Source organism: Lissotriton vulgaris, chromosome 1_1, assembly GCF_964263255.1.
Source record: "Lissotriton vulgaris chromosome 1_1, aLisVul1.2, whole genome shotgun sequence".
Lineage (NCBI taxonomy): Eukaryota > Metazoa > Chordata > Amphibia > Caudata > Salamandridae > Lissotriton > Lissotriton vulgaris.
The window spans coordinates 2,052,295,511-2,052,311,385 of NC_141685.1; positions in this window are offsets into that span (position 1 = coordinate 2,052,295,511).

Genomic DNA, 15,875 nt, shown 5'->3' on the forward strand with positions numbered 1-15,875 from the left:
TGTGTTTTTGGTTTTGTTGTTTTTCTTGTTTTAGGAGGAATGTTGTGTCCCCGAGGGTCCGCCCCCGAGGTCCGGAGGGACGGACAAGTTGGTCATGTGACCGCCCTATAATAAAAAGAGGTCGAGCACGTGAGAGGGCGTTCAGAGACGCGCGCCGACCGACCAAGCAACTTTATTCCCAGTGTCTGGCTGAGTTTATTCTAGGACCACGTGCTAGGCATAGTCAGGGTTAGATGCCCCTTGTTGAGCGTAGATCACCCGACACAACACCTGCAGCCGACTCCCCTCCCTCATTTTCTCTGAAATTAGATACATTATTGCTGCACTAATTAGTAGGCAATAACTCCTTTTTTAGACACAGTTACTGCTTCAATAAGTTTATTCCCACTTACTGTCATTATGTCCGCCCCAGGTGGTTTCCCTGCTACAGCGCCATCAACACTGTTTGCCTCGATATCAGCAAGAGCATTTCCTTTCCCAACTTGCTTCCGAAAGATTGCCGGGACCTTTCGTGTTTCCTTAGCAGCACGGCGGGTGAAGAGCTGTCATCTTCTAACTCCGTACCGGGACCAGCAGAGCCTGCCTCGACATCCTCATTCCGACTGGCATGCAGATACCTTTTGCTGCAGAGGGGAGAGCCGCCCCGGCCTCCAAGCCATCCAGCGCAGCATCTAACTTTGCGGCCGTCACCCCATGGGATTTCGCGCCTTTGCTACCCATTTTCGGAGCTATTATGCTCACGGATGAACTCCTCACTGCCTTGTCAGTTTTCACACAGCTAGGCCACCCAGAAGCCAGACACCACCAGAGACTAAGGGCGGGTGACCACAGTCTGCTTAAATCTGCACTCGCCGCTCTCACTTGACATCTGATAAGGTACCGCAAAAACATCACCATATCACCGCGTTAGAATGTACTTCACCGCCGATAAGTGGGGGATATGCGAGTAATCAGCGGGGGGAGGCGAGTCACGGGAGGGTTGCTAACGGGGCAGCGTGCACAAGCCACTCACACAACCGCCAGCGCTGCCGCCATCTTGCCCAACAATAGTATTTCCTCTTTGTTTACCCTCTCCAGTTGGCATTTTTCATTTTTAAATTCTCCTTGACTGGCTGCTCTTTTTCAAAGTCCTTTTGCCTAAGTCCCATTGTGATTTTCTCTATAAAACGTCTGAGGCCCTACCTAGCAAGATGGAGTTTGAGCTGGCCAACCTGGAAGCTTACATGGTGGCGCAAAAGAATTCTGCGAGGAGAAAAGGGTGCCCTTCAAGCGAAGCGCCAAGAAGGCAGAGCTTCAGAAATCCTTGAGAGCATGGGTAACGGCCCACCCAGAAGGAGAAGGGGACAGGCAGGGGATCAGAGCGCGATGCTGCAGGAGATCTTATTTTTTATTTATTTATTATTTATTTATTTATTGAATTTATATGGCGCACAGCTACCCGGAGGTTTCCCGGCACCTACGGACAATGCAAGACAGGAGGCAAGGGCTAGCGGCAGGATAGGAGTTTTACTGATTAAAAAAACAGGTTTTCAAGTGTTTGCGAAATTTGAAGTCCTGCTTTTCAGAGTAAATGAATAGGAAGGCAGTTCCACAGGGAGGGAGCTAAGAAGGCAGAAGAACGTCCTCCCATTCTGGCTCGTTTGATTCTAGGCACCTGAAGTTTTAATTGATTTGTGGATCAAAGTAAGCGTGAAAGGCGATAATGTTGCACCAAGGCACTTAGATAGTGGGGAGCAGAGCCCATGTTTATTCTGTACATATAGCAAAGGGCTTTAAATTTGGCGTGATTATCCACTCTCAGCCAGTGAAGTTCACGAAGTACGCCAGAGCTGGGAGCCGGTCTAGGAAGTTGACAAAGCAGTCTTGCAGCGGAGTTTTGAAAAACTTGCAGAGTACTTCCTTACCAACGCTCAGGTAGAGTACGTTGCCGTAGTCCAATCTGGATACTACTAGGGCCTGGATGACAGATTTTTGAGTGGCAGAAGGAAGCATCCAGAGGATTTTCCAAAGCCACTTTAGAATGGCAAAGCAAGTTGAAGCAACTTTAATCACTTGCTGCTTCATCGACAGTTGGTCGTCAATAATGACGCCAAGGTTGCGGGCCGATTGTGATGGGACGGGAAGATCACCCATCTGCGGAGGCCAATGTTGGGGACCCCAGAGGGTTTTATTGCTGCCGAAGATGAGGAGTTCCATTTTCCCACCATTAAGCTTGAGTTTATTTGTGTGCAGCCAGTCGGCTATCTTTATTAACCATGGTTGGAGAGAGAGTGACTTTGAAGTTTCCTTGGAGGAAAGTGAGAAGATCTTGACCGACTGTCCTTGGTGGAAAATGGCAATTTGTTACCAGGTACAAGGGTACGTTCCAGGGTAGGCAGTAGTGTGTCAGTAAAGACCCTGTCCTCAGAGGAATTGGAGGACAGGAAAGAGGAGAGACAGTTTAAATTGGAGCTCGCCAAGTTATAAGGGAGCGTGAGAAAGAATGCTGGGCCATGGAGGAGAGGAAACTTGCCCAAGAGCTCAGCCTGAAGGAGCTGGAAATTCGAGCCCTACAAGTAGGGACCAACAGCAACAAAAATAGTGGCAGCCACCCTACTGAAGCTTCACGTGAGTATAAGGTCTTTATGTCTGAAGATGTGATGGACAGTTTTAAGGTGGGGGATAACAATGACAAGTGGTTAGCAGCCTATGAGGTGTCCCTAAGAGCCCATGGGGTACCAGAGAGTTACTGGGAAGGTGGTTTGTACAAGTACATACCTCCAGAAGTTAGGGACACACTCCTTTACCTAGAAAAGGAAGACCAGACCAACTATTCTGTCATGAAAGCAGCATTGCTCAAAAGGTTTGGTCTTACCCCTGAGAGGTATAGGTAGAGGTTTAGGAATAGCCACAAACTTCCCACACAGAACTGGGTAGACTTCCTGGACTACGCTAGTAAAGCTTTGGAGGGCTGGGTGCGGTGCAGCAATGTGCATGACTATGAAGGGTTGTATGACTTGTTCTTGAGAGAGCACCTTCTAGAGAAATGTTTTCCAGAGCTGCGCCAACACCTGGTTGACCGCAAGTTGACTAATCCTATGAAGCTTGGGGAGGAGGCAGACACCTGGGTCAGTACCAGGGTTTCCAACAAGGGTTCTGTGGACACTCCCAAAGGGGTGGTCAGGGTTCCCACCAGAGGAAAGAAGGGGAGATAAAAAGAAGTTCTCCAAAGGCCCCCAAAATAATTCACAAGGGAAAGGGTCTGGGTCCCAGCCCCAATCTTGCCACCAAAAGCCCACTCATCCTTACAAAGGTCAGCAGCTCAGAATTGTCCGGTGCTTCGAGTGCGGTGAAGTTGGACACTACAAAGGGGATCCTAAGTTTCCAAAGAGAGCACACTCTCCCACTGGAGGTGGATATCCTGGGGTGGTTAGTGTAGCGCTGGGGGAGGAGCTGTCCCTAGATAATGGGAGTGAGGGGGCAGGGCGTGCCCTAGTATTACTGGGAGACAATGAGATGGTTCCAAAGATCCATGTGCCCTCAAATATTTCCAAGTTTAGGCAGTGGGTCACCATCAATGGCCAGGGTGTAGAGGCCCTAAGGGACACAGGTGCCAGCATGACTATGGTAAGGAGTCAGCTGGTGTCCCCAGAGCAGATGGCTGACAACAGGGAGGGTCACTATCCCGTGGCCCACGTTCCATTTGAGTGGGGATGAGTTTCAGGCCTTCTAAGAGTTGCTGTGAGCCCTTCCATGCCTGTGGACTGTCTGTTAGGGAACGACCTTAAGCACACTGTCTGGAAGGAGGTAGAACTCAAGGCACATGTGGAGATGCTGGGGTTACCGAAGTGGATCTGTGCTACCACACGGTCCATGGCTGCTAAGTAGGGAATTCAACCAGGGCTGGAGCCTGGAACAATGGCCCAGCCAGCGGTTATAAAGGGAAGAGCCCGAGGCCGTGGGAAGCCCGCCCCCGGGGCAAACTCAAGTGAGATGGATGGGGCACTTGAGGCTGTCGCACCGGAGTCCACGGAGGGGGATGTTGCTCCCCTGGGGGACTTGCCTACCCCTGTAGAGTGGCAGGTGGAAGGGGGACCCACCAGGAAGGAGTTTTGTCAGGCACAGAGGGAGTGTTCAACCCTTGAGGGAATGAGACGACAGGCCGAAGCACAGGCCGCAGGTAATGCCTCAGAGAAATATCATGTTTACTGGGAGGATGGCCTCCTTTACAGTGAGCCCAAGGCTCCTGTGCATGGGTCATCAAGGGCTCTAGCGGTCCCCCAATACTACAGGGCCTTTCTTTTGGAATTGACTCATGAGATCCCATTGGCAGGACACTTTAGCCAAGACAACACCTTTGCTAGGCTTGTTCCACATTTTTATTGGCCACAGATGAGAATCTCCTCAGATACCTTCTGCAGAACCTGTCTGACCTGCCAAGCTAGTGGGAAAACAGGAACCAAGCTGAAGGCTCCCCTGGAACAACTACCTGTCGTTAGCACCCCCTTTGAAAGGGTGTCCATCAACATTGTTGGGTCTGTGGATCCGTCGACTTCTTCTGCCCACAGGTTTATCCTGGTTCTGGTAGAACACGCCACCCAGTACCCAGAGGCTATCCCTCTGAGGACTGTCACTGCACCCGCAGTGGCCCGGGCCCTGATGGGGATTTTTACCAGAGTGGTTTTCCCCAAGGAAGTGGTGTCCGACAGGGGCATCAACTTTATGTCTGCCTACATGCAAGCCATGTGGAAGGAGTGTGGGGTTACTTATAAGTTCTGAACCCCTTACCACCCACAGACCAATGGTCTTGTGGAGAGGTTTAACAAGACTGTAAGATGCATGATCAGGAGTTTGCCTGAGGGCCTGAGGAAAAAGTGGGACGTCCTCTTGCCCCGTTTATTGTTCTCCTACAGGGAGGTACCGCAGAAAAGGGTGGTCTTCAGTCCCTTCAAGCTGTTGTATGGACACCCTGTGGGGGGACCTCTAAGCTTAGTGAAGGATGGGTGGGAAAAGACTCCTAGGAGGCTTCCCCAAGATGTAGTGAGCTACATGCTGGACTTCCACAGCCAGATGGCTAAGTTGTGGAAGCAAGCTTCTGACAACCTAGAGGCCAGCCAGGCGGTAATGAAGGAATGGTACTGTCATGTAGTGGCTTTCGCCGCTCCGAGAGCCGCAAAGCACATGCAGGCTCGGAAATTCTCACTTCCGGGCGGAAGTGAAGTCCCGGTCTAGTTCTCCACCACCTAGAAGCACTTCCGGGGTTAAACGCTTAAATGCGTAAATCTCTGCCGGATCGGTGCTTCTGATTCTGAGTGTACCCTGTCCAGAGCCCAGGAGACAGCAGAGGACTGTTCCGCTTCTCGTCGTAACGCCCTTGAAGTCCTCGCCTGAGATTCGAGTCACGGTAACGCATTCAGTGCAGATGCGATGTTCGTGACATTTTCCTTTGCCTTTGCGTTTTAATTGCTGTTTTCCCCGTGTGTGTTTCATATCGCGCAGGAGCGCTGTTGAGCATATCCCCTGAGTATTCCTCTTCACATGCAGCCACGCAGGAGCGCTGCTGCAGTTACTGTTTGGTTGAGCGCAGGAGCGCTGTTGAGCATATACATGTTGCGCAGGAGCCCTGTTTGAACATGTACTGGGCCGCACTATAGCGCTTACCCTAGAGCCGTGGTTTTGGGACACATCGCGCAGGAGCGCTGATTTCCTAGTGGTCAGACATTGCGCAGGAGCGCTATTTCCTTGGTTATTACTCACCGCGCAGGAGCGCTTTATCCTGGGTAATTTGTCCTTTGGTGGTTTTTCTTGCTTTTCTCATTTCTTGCGCAGGAGCGCTTTACTTTATGACATTGCTGAAGCGCATGGGCGCTAACTTGCTGACCTTTCTTTCCTTGGTCCTACACGCATAGTGCACCTTGGTAAGTTCTGGGAACAGGGGCTCCTTCCTGCATATGTTTCGTGGTTTGCTCTGAAGCAGGAGTAGTGCCTTATCCTAATTGGGTCTTTTCTTGTTCCCTCAGCCATGCCAAGACCCTACCCTACTCCACTTCCACCAAAGACCTCTTCAATCCTTATTTGGCCCCCATCCCTGGATCCATCTCATCCTTGCCGGGTGCCACTCCCCGCACTGGTCAGTTGGGTACAGGGGCGGTGGTTCTTGTCGTCTCTGGGGAATTGCTTCACAAGCCCAGGTGAGTCCTGTGGGGAACCCGACAGAATCAGAAGCCCACGCTGTTTCATTCTGCCCAGACGACATGGGAGACCCGGAGGTAACCCTGCAGGACATCGCAGCCTTGCTGGCTGCCATGCAGGCAGAGAACCTCAGTTTACGCTAGGACATGACTACTCTACAGGGCCAGTTGGCGGCAGGTATCACCAACCCTTGGGTAACCACTCCTAGCCGCAGAGTTAGACAAGAAGGGTTGTTAAGACCGCCTACATTCACCTTTGGGGGGTCCTCCACTGCCACCAATCAGGACACGGCTATGCAAGTCGTCACATCCCACCCGGTGCAGCTGGCTCCACCTGAACGCTTCTACGGCGACAGCACCAAATATGGCGTCTTCATCCATCAGTGCCATCTGCACTTCATGGCCAGAACGTCAGCATTTCCTGATGATGCATCAAAGGTCGCATTTATATTGTCATACATGGGCGGGGACGCCGCACAGTGGTCCATCTCGCTGGTGAAAAACGATGACCCCATGCTTAATCACTTGCCGACGTTTAAGGACGCCCTGCGACGGATGTTCGCCTGTCACACGTTTGTGCAAGCAGCAGACAGCCAGTTGCTCGGCCTAAAGCAAGGTAGTAACGACCTTCTACACTATATCACTACATTCAGCAGACTTGTTTTCAAGGCCCATTGGCCTGAGTCCAAGAAAGTATCCGTATTCTATCGGGGATTGAATGATGACCTCAAGGACCTCATATCACAACTCCCCGAGCCTCCTGACGAAATAGGCCCCTTCATTGACATTGTAGTAAAGATGAACTTCCGTTTACAGGAAAGGAGAACCAAAAAAGGGAAAAACAGCGACAACCGCTTCCTGTCTTTCGGGGAGAAGAGCACGGAAAGAGGCAAAGAGGAAGCGGCTCCTCCAAGTGACACCACGGAACCAATGCAGATAGGAGGCATCAGAGGGCCCATAACCAGCCAAGAAAGAGAAAAGAGGAGGATGCAAAACCAGTGTCTGTATTGTGGCAAAAGCGGACACTTTGTCAGGGAGTGCCCGGTGAAACCAAACCGCTCATGGAGCAGAAGGCCCTTCGCCTTACCCATTGACAAAGGAAACAAGACGGAAAACGAGACAACCCAGTAGACAAAGGGGTCCATCCTCTGGGTTTTTCTTCCTGCAACACAGCGATCCCTGCAGTATTTGACGGCAATCACCACATAGGAATGGAAGTGACCTTGCAGAACCAGACAGGCGACGCTTGGGTGGTAACCGCTATGCTGGACTCCGGAGCCACCGGCAACTTCATAGACACTTCCTATTCGCAAACCCTGGGCATGAGCACTGTGCCTAAAGCACAACCAGAAGCGGTCAAGGCAGTGGACGGAACGTACCTGACATCTGGCCTTATCAGGCATCAGACCGAAGTCATGACCATGAGCTTCACGAATAACCATGCCGAATCCATCAGCTTTGACGTCATCGACGCACCTCAATTCAGGGTCATATTGGGCCTGCCATGGCTAGTAAACCACAATCCCCGAGCCGCCTGGGTGTCTAAGGTTATCAGCCTGGATTCTGAACACTGCTGCAGGACCTGTTACAAGGAGGACAACCAGCATGGTATCCGTTCCATACAAGCGCTACCCGTATAAGGCATGGGGATGGTATCCCAAACAGAAGTACCTGAGGACTATCAAGATCTGGCGGAAGTGTTCGATAAGAAAGGAGCTAACACCCTGCCATCGCATCATTCCTTCGATTGCCGGATAGGTCTCATACCCGGCTCTATGTTACCATGCAGCAGAAAATATACCCTTACCGAGAAGGAGCCCGTCCACCTACGCTCCTACCTGGATGAGTACTTGGACAATGGGTTCATCTGCCATTCCAGGTCCCCGGTGTCATCTCCCCTTTTCTTCGTGTCGAAGAAGAAAGGGGACCTGAGGACTTGCATCGACTTCAGAGCGATGAACGCCATCACGGTAAAAAAACGGTATCCTCTCCCACTAATCTCCAACCTCCTGGATCAGGTCAAGAACGCCTCCGTTTACACCAAGCTGGATCTACGGGGAGCCTACCATCAAGTCAGAGTCCGGAAGGGTGACGAATGAAAGACCGCCTTCCGGACCAAATACGGCCTGTTCGAGAACCAGATCATGCCTTTCGGACTCTGCAATGCCCCCGCAGCGTTCCAGTACTTCATCGATGAGGTGTTGAGGAAATTCATCGATGTCTTCTGTATCGTCTACCTAGACGATATACTGATATTCTCACAGACCATCACCGAACACGTACAGCACGTGCGTTCTGTTCTCCAACAGTTGGGAAAGCATTGGTTGTATGTAAAACTGGAGAAAAGCGTTTTTCACGTCACCGCTGTTGAGTTCCTGGGACATATCATCACTCCAGCAGGTATACAAATGGACAACAAGAAAGTAAAGGCCATGCTGTTGTGGCCCACACCAGAGTCTGTGAAAGGGGTACAGAGGTTCCTGGGGTTTGCCAACTATTACCATCGGTTCATCACAGGCTTCTCTGGGATGGTGTCACCTATCACGCGCTTGCTGCGCAAAGGAATTCGCTTTTGTTGGGACCAGAAAGCAGACAATGCGTTCCAGGAATTGAAGAGGCGGTTCACCACAGCCCCGGTTCTTGTACATCCTGATGCCGAACCGCCCTTCATAGTGGAGGCAGACGCCTCAAAGGACGCCTTAGGGGGCGTGTTGTCACAAAGGAACGCCAACACAGGACAGCTACACCCGGTGGCTTTTTACTCCAAAAAGCTTCAACCCGCGGAACGCAACTACACGGTGTCAGACCGAGAGCTCCTGGCAATCAAGACGGCGTTCGTGGAATGGCGCCATTACCTGAAAGACGCTAAACACCTTGTCACTATATACACGGATCATAGGAACCTCCAGTTCCTACGCTCAGCACGTGCCCTTACCGCCTGACAGCTTCGATGGACCTGGTTTTTTAATGAATACGATTTTACCATCACGTTCCGAAAAGGCAAAGACAATGCCAAGGCAGATGCCCTTTCACAACTGGAAGAAACTGATGAGGCTACTGAAGCCACCGATCCTGTCCTCATCATCTCGGAGCATCACTTACAGGGCGTCGTGGCATCCTTGGAGTTCATGACCCAGTTGCAAAAAGACACGGACCGGATAGATCCAGCGGCCCTAGATACAGGACATGAAGGCCTGGCTCGTGTGAACGGTTTTCTGGTCAAAGGCAACAAGCTGTACCTACCTGGGGAGCCTTATCAGCAACAAGTGCTACGCATGTCTCACGATCATGTTCTCTCCGGCCATCCAGGATACCGCAAGACTCTTGACCTCATACAGAGACAGTTCTGGTGGCCGACCGTAGAGACTGACACAAGAAACCACGTATCCTTGGCATCCCTCCTTCTGGCCGGCCAGCCTGGGTACCCCGCCTTGTCCTGTCAATTCAGCAAAAAGTCTGGGTGTTGTCATCAGCAACGATCTATCGATGACACCCCAGATTAGTGCCGTAGTCTCCTCTAGTCATTTTCAGCTCAGGAAGATACGCAAGATCTCTCGCCTACTTACCACCGATGCCCTCACTTTGGCCTTACTTGCGTTAGTCATGTCTAGACTTGACTACGCGAACGTATTATATGTAGGCATCCCTGTTTACCAACTTAGGAGACTCCAGCTGATTCAAAATCAGGCCACCCGTCTGATTTATCATCAGCCGAGAGATCAACATGTCCAACCGCTTTTAAAGGATCTCCACTGGCTCCCGGTCTCTGCTCGTTGCAAATTCAAGCTGGGTTGTATCATCTTCAAATCCCTCTCTGGTCAGGGCCCCGTTTTCATTTCTTCTCTGCTTCATCCCTATGTCCCCCCCCCGCACCCTCCGGTCCTCCCATATGGCCCTTTTATCTGTTCCCAGATTCAAGCGGAAGAAACACGGTGGCCTTAGGTTCTCCTTCCTAGCCCCGTCCTTCTGGAATTCTTTACCTCTCCCGCTCAGGCTATCCTCCCCCTATTCCAGTTTCAGATCCTCCCTCAAAACTCACCTCTTCACTGAAGCCTACAATTAAATTCTTATTTATTGTTATGTTAGCTCTGTCTCTCTCTGCTCTCTCCAAACAGCGCCAAGGAACCTAATGGTGTTAGTGCGCTCAACAAATTAATTTAACATAACATAACATAACATAACATATCCCGTTGTGCCATATGCCTACAAGGCAAGAACAGGTCGGAACCCGCGCTGGGCCGTCTACGCCCCATTCCGGTACCGCCTTATCCTTGGCACACTATTTCCATGGACTTCTTGGTCGAGCTCCCTTTGACCAGGACCGGCCACACCACTGTGCTCACCGTGGTAGACCACCTATCCAAGATGGCTCATTTCGTGCCTTTGCCTAAGATACCCACAGCAGATGACCTGGCCTTGGTGTTCGTGAACAATGTGTTTCGCCTCCACGGCATCCCCGAGGTGGTGATAACAGACCGGGGGGCGCAATTCGTGTCCCGTTTCTGGAGGGAAGTGTGCAGGATATTGGAAATGGACGTGCGCCTCTCCTCCGCCTACCACCCCCAGACGGACGGGCAAGTGGAAAGGGCGAACCACACCATGGAGAATACCTCCGCTGTTTGTTGCTCATGGTTGAGAAGGAGTGGTGTGACGTGCTGTGGATGGCGGAATACGTGTACAACAACCGCAGGCATTCGGCCATCGGTATGTCTCCCTTTTTCTGCCTCCAAGGAAAACACCACGCACCACGGCTTGGGAGACACCCCGAGACAGCCCTTTGCCAACGGTACGAGCTTATCATGATACCCTGTGTAACCTCTGGCAACAGGCCAGATTCGAGCTGGCCAAAGCAAAGGACTCCTACAAGGAACACGCAGACGCTCACAGGTTGAAAGAACCCGTGTATCGCACTGGCGACAAAGTGTGGCTCTCCATTCGGCACCTCAACGTGCATGGTTCCAAGAAACTGCTGCCTCGATTTGTGGGTCCTTTTGCCATCGAGAAGGTGGTCAATCCCGTGGCCATGAGGCTTACGCTCCCGGCTCACATGAAGGTACACCCGGTCTTCCACGTCTCTCTTCTGCATGCGGTCCACCCCGATTGCACCGTTCCCTCTCCTCCTTCTCTGGTGGTGGTGGAGGACCATGTGGTGTACGAGGTCAGGGCCATTCAGTGTTCTCGCCGTACCAGGGGGAAGCTTTTCTACCTGGTGGACTGGAAGGGATACGGTCCAGAGGAACGGTCCTGGGAACCCCTGTCCCATGTTCGTCATGCTCCTGTTCTGGTCCGTGCTTTCCACCTGAGCCACCCTCTAAGCCCTCGCTCTGCTTCCCTTTCAGGCTTCCGGGGGGTGGGGGGGGGTTCCGTTTTGGGGGGGGTACTGTCATGTAGCGGCTTTCGCCGTTCCGAGCGCCGCAAAGCACATGCAGGCTCGGAAATCCTCACTTCCGGGCGGAAGTGAAGTCCTGGTCTAGTTCTCCACCACCTAGAAGCACTTACGGGGTTAAACGCTTAAATGCGTATATCTCCGCCGGATCGGTGCTTCTGATTCTGAGTGTACCCTGGCCAGAGCCCAGCATACTGCAGAGGACTGTTCCGCTTCTCGTCGTAACGCCCTTGAAGTCCTCGCCTGAGATTCGAGTCACGGTAACGCATTCAGTGCAGATGCGCTGTTTGTGACATTTTCCTTTTATGCTTTTAGCGATTCAATTGCTGTTTTCCCCGTGTGTGTTTCATATCGCGCAGGAGCGCTGTTGAGCTTATCCCCTGAGTATTCCTCTTCCCATGCAGCCGCGCAGGAGCGCTGCTGCAGTTACTGTTTGGTTGAGCGCAGGAGCGCTGTTGAGCATATACATGTTGCGCAGGAGCGCTGTATGAACATGTACTGGGTAGCACTATAGCGCTTGCACTGGAGCCTTGGTTTCGGGACAAATCACGCAGGAGCGCTGATTTCCTAGTGGTTAGAGATTGCGCAAGAGCGCTATTTCCTTGGTTATTATTCACAGCGCAGGAGCTCTTTATCCTGGGTAATTTGTCCTTTGGTGGTTTTTCTTGCTTTTATCATTTCTTGCGCAGGAGCGCTTTACTTTATGACATTGCTGAAGCGCATGGGCGCTAACTTGCTGACCTTTCTTTCCTTGGTCCTACACGCATAGTGCACCTTGGTAAATTCTGGGAACAGGGGCTTCTTCCTGCATATGTTTCGTGGTTTGCTCTGAAGCAGGAGTAGTGCCTTATCCTATTTGGGTCTTTTCTTGTTCCCTCAGCCGTGCCAAGACCATACCCTACTCCACTTCCACCAAAGACCTCTCCAATCCTTATTTTGCCCCATCCCTGGATACATCTCATCCTTGCCGGGTGCCACTCCCTGCACGGGTCAGTTGGGTACAGGGGCGGTGGTTCTTGTTGTCTCTGCGGAATTGCTTCACAAGCCAAGGTGAGTCTAGTGGGGCACCTGACGGGTACAACCAGAACTCTCACCCTGTGGAGTTGTAGCCTGGACAGAAGGTGTGGGTCATGGAGCCGGGAGAGCTCAGTGCCCTCCAGGACCGCTGGACAGGCCCTTTTGAGATGTTGGAGAAGAAGGGTAAGGCCACTTACCTGGTGGACCTTAAGACTCCAAGACAACCCCACAGAGTGATACACACCAACCGCCTCAAACTCCACCATGAGAGGTCTGAGGTCACCCTACTAATGGTGACTGATGGGGCCAAGGAAGAGGAACGCGAGCCTCTCCTGGACATCTTTGATTCTAAAGAGAAGTACGAATCGGTGGAGAGAGTGGTCCTCTCCCCATCCTTGACTCCTCAGCAACAGAGGGACTGCCACCAGGTCCTGGAGCAGTTCTCCTCAGAGTTTTTCCTTATCCCTGGGATTACCCACCTGTGTACCCATGATGTGGACCCAGGAGGCAGCATCCTTGTCAAGTCCAAGTCCTACAGGCTGTCAGACAATGTGAAGGTCAGCATCCAGAGTGAAGTCACTAAGATGCAGGAGCTGGGGGTTATAGAACCTTCCAACAGCCCATGGTCCAGTCTGGTGGTTCTGGTACCAAAAACTGCCCCACCGGGCTCAACACGTGTACTTAAGTTCTGTGTGGACTACAGAGTGACCAAGACTGATGCTCATCCTATCCCTAGGGCGGATGAGCTCACTGACCAGCTGGGGGCTGCCCGATACCTGACTACCTTTGACCTCACATCAGGGTACTGGCAGATCACCCTAACAGATGGAGCCAAGGAGAGGTCTGTCTTTTCCACCCCAGAGGGCCACTACCAGTTTAGAGCGATGCCCTTTGGACTGAAAAACACTCCTGCCACCTTCCAGCGGCTGGCGAACCGGGTTTTCTCCGGTTTAGAGGACTTCTCTGCTGCCTACCTGGACGACATAGCTGTCTTCAGTAGCAGCTGGGAGGACCATCTGTGTCACCTCTGGGAAGTGTTTCAGGCCCTGCAGCAGGCAGGCCTGACTATCAAAGCCAACAAATGCCTGATAGGGCAGGGGTCAGATGTCTACCTAGGACACTTGGTGGGCGGGGGAAAGGTGCAGCCCCTACTGGCCAAGATAGAAACCATCCTGGCCTGGTAACCCCCAAGACGCAAACTGAGGTCAGGGCTTTCCTGGGCCTCACAGAGTACTACAGCAGATTTGTCAAGGGCTTTGGCACCATTGCGGCCCCCTTGATGGAACTAACCTCCCAAAACACCACAGGAAATCAATTTTGACAGAGGCTTGCCAAAAAGCCTTTGACTCCCTAAAGCAGGCCATGTGCACAGCTCCTGCGCTCAAGGCCCCTGATTTCTACAAAGAGTCACTCAGAGCATGGCAATGGGTAGTGCTTTCGCAACTCAATGAGGAGGGCCTGGACCAACCAGGGGCTTTTATCTCCAGGAGGCTACTCCCCCGGGAACAGCGGTGGAGTACCATAGAGAGGGAAGCTTTCGCAGTGGTCGGGGCTGTTAAGAAGCTGATGCCATACTTGTTTGGCTCCCACTTCCTGATTCAGACTGACCACTGGCCCATGAGATGGCTTATGTAAATGAGGGGTGAAAATCCCAAATTGTTGAGGTGGTTCATTTCCCTACAAGGGATGGACTTCAGGGTGGAACACAGACCAGGAGTAGACCACATCAATGCTAACGGTCTCTCTAGGTTTTTGCGCCTTAGTAATGAGAACTTACCTAGAGGTTGAGTAGTTCTCCCCACTTTCAGCTGGGGGGGACACGTGGTGGACCTGTCAGCCCTGGGGTGGTCTCCCCTAAATTTTTCACCCTTGTGCCTCCCATTTTTTAGTACCTTTCTGTTGGACCTAGGCCTCTGGGCGCCTCACCACTGCTAAACAGTGCTGAGGTGCAGGTACTCTCCCCAAAAACATTGTGATACTGGCATATCATCCACCAGCTCCTGCTACTGCAGTGAGGCTGAACCCTTCATAGGCTAACATTGGGGAACCCCCCCTCTGGGATAATTTCTGACTGGGACCTAATAAGTCTGTCACATTTGGTCTTGTTAGAATCGGGGTGGGGAACCCTTTCTAATGATATAGGGGGTTTGTGCACTACTACTCTAGAATTCTCCCTTTTAGAAAGTACACATCTCTCTTCCTACAATTAGTCTGGGCACTGCAGATTCCCCCTTCCCATCTGCATACTGATAGCCTGCCTGGGTTTTGAGATGGGAGTGGTGATTCACACCTTCTCCCATTGAATGGGCTGTGACTGGCTGCCTACTGTAGCTTTAATGGCCCTGCCTTTCGTCACTGTGACAGCCAGGTCAGGGAAGGTAGGGAACATCCAAGAACTCCCTGGACTCTTCCAGAAACCCCTGCCCCAGTCCCTTCCAGAGACTTCTGTCTCCTTCTATTAACTAGGAAGAAGGGTATAAAAGGGAGAGTCCTGGCCTCACATCTTTGTTACTCTGCTGGACCATGAGGGAACTCTGATGGAGTGAAGACTGCTGCGCCAAGAGGATTGCCACCTTTGCTGGGACTGACTGCTCCAAGGAACTGCTGCCCAGCTTTTTGCGCTGCCCTCCTGCCTGCTGATCTTGCCCTGCTAAAGAAGGAACCATATAACACCTCCAGAGTGTCTTCATTAGCAGAAGGACTTATCCCCTGGTCACTGGGATCACCAATACAGCAAAGACATCAAGGTCTGCCCCTGCAGCATCATGGAATGGCCTTGCTGCAAGAAGGAAACGAAAGGACAGCAACAACTTGTCTGTAAATTGCCCCTGCAGCACTGTATGCCTGAAAATCACCGCAGCTGCCTGGGGACCCTAACTGGACTGTAAAGTGCTGGGTGTGTGCAGCTCTACTTATCGCCCCCAAAATCACCGCCACAGCCCGGGACCTGAAGGCACTGTTGAGCGCTGTGCCAAAAGAAGCACTGTGTGCCTGTGAAATCACCGCTGTTGCCTGGGACAGGAATGCGCTGAGAAGCGTTGTGCAGGAACTGAAGCGTTGTGGCCAAAAAGCGCTGTGTGCCTGACCACTGTGGAAGTAAGTGCTGGTTGCCCTGACATTGCAGCCACCACTCAGGTCCCTGAACGGGCGGCAAGTTGTGATTAAGGCCCTGCATTCCCGCAAACACAGCCGCTGCCAGGGAACTGAGGGAAGCCCAGCGAGTATTTCCCCTTTGACAACAGACACGCTGCACAAGGATTAGGTGCCGGCGGATGGCTGCCTAGCAACTGGAACTTGTCATC